A 1136-nucleotide genomic window follows, 5' to 3' on the forward strand; every position below is an offset into this window, starting at 1 on the left:
TATATATATTTATATTTATATAAAAAGACCAATAATAGCAGTATGTTATGCATCAATAGCAGCAACAGCTTTTCCAGGTTCTTCAGTCATCTGAACAAAATTATAGACATTCAGCACAAAGGAGGGGGTGAAGGGAGGGTGGGGACAAAGGGAAAAAATGAGAACCAAGACCTGTCATGTAAAGGTACAAATCCCAGCAATGAATGTAACTGTACTGTCTACCTAGAATGTACCAATAAATTCAATTTAAATAAAAAACAAAGAAAAGAATAATACCCAGAAAATAGCAAAGTTCTGTTGCTGTTGTGGTACCTGGCACCATTTTTTAAAATCAGTTTTGGTTTGAAATTTACTTTGTCTGCAAATAAGATTGCTATACCTACCCCTGAAAGTGAAAGGATGGAAAACAATTTTCCATCATGGGGATCTTGTACCTTTACATGACTTATCTTGGTTCTTGTTTTTCCCCATTACCCTGGCCTCCCTTCCACCCTCCACCCTTCCGTATTTACAATGACCTTTTTTCCATTTTTCTTCCCTTTTTACCTTTTCCCTTTAATTTGTCCAATACCTTTAGACCTTTTCTTCCTACTACAAAACATTAATTATACATTTCACACTTATTTACGCTTTTAGACATATAGTTATTTTTAAAAGTATGCTCACCATTTTTAGATTACATAATTTTGCCTTTAAAACCTCTAAAAAAAACTCTCAAAGCAACTAATGAAGATTACAGAAGATTTCAAGATGCGGAGTATGCCAAAAGATGTATACTTCAGGAGAGGAAAAATGTATAAGTATTTTAATACTGAATTTACTGAGATACCATGAGATTCATACGGATTACCTTTGTCCTCTACAATTACAAGAGATACTCAAAATGGTGAGTATTAACTTCATTAGTTCAGCAAACTGCTGCAAACCTTGGTCCCTGAGATTGCTGCACATGCATTTTCAGTTTTTTCTCTAAGGGCTGGCAGTGAGGTGGGTTTTCTGTGATATACAGCATCCTCTAGGGTCCCTCATATGACTGCAATATCATTTGTTAGAAAAAATAGCATACTGTTTTTCTCTTCCTGAAGTGTATATGCATTTTTGGCAGACTGTATTATATATCATTTTATATATATATA

The sequence above is a fragment of the Fukomys damarensis genome, unplaced genomic scaffold (assembly GCF_012274545.1).
Source record: "Fukomys damarensis isolate Sample0158 unplaced genomic scaffold, DMR_v1.0_HiC HiC_scaffold_32, whole genome shotgun sequence".
Taxonomy (NCBI): domain Eukaryota; kingdom Metazoa; phylum Chordata; class Mammalia; order Rodentia; family Bathyergidae; genus Fukomys; species Fukomys damarensis.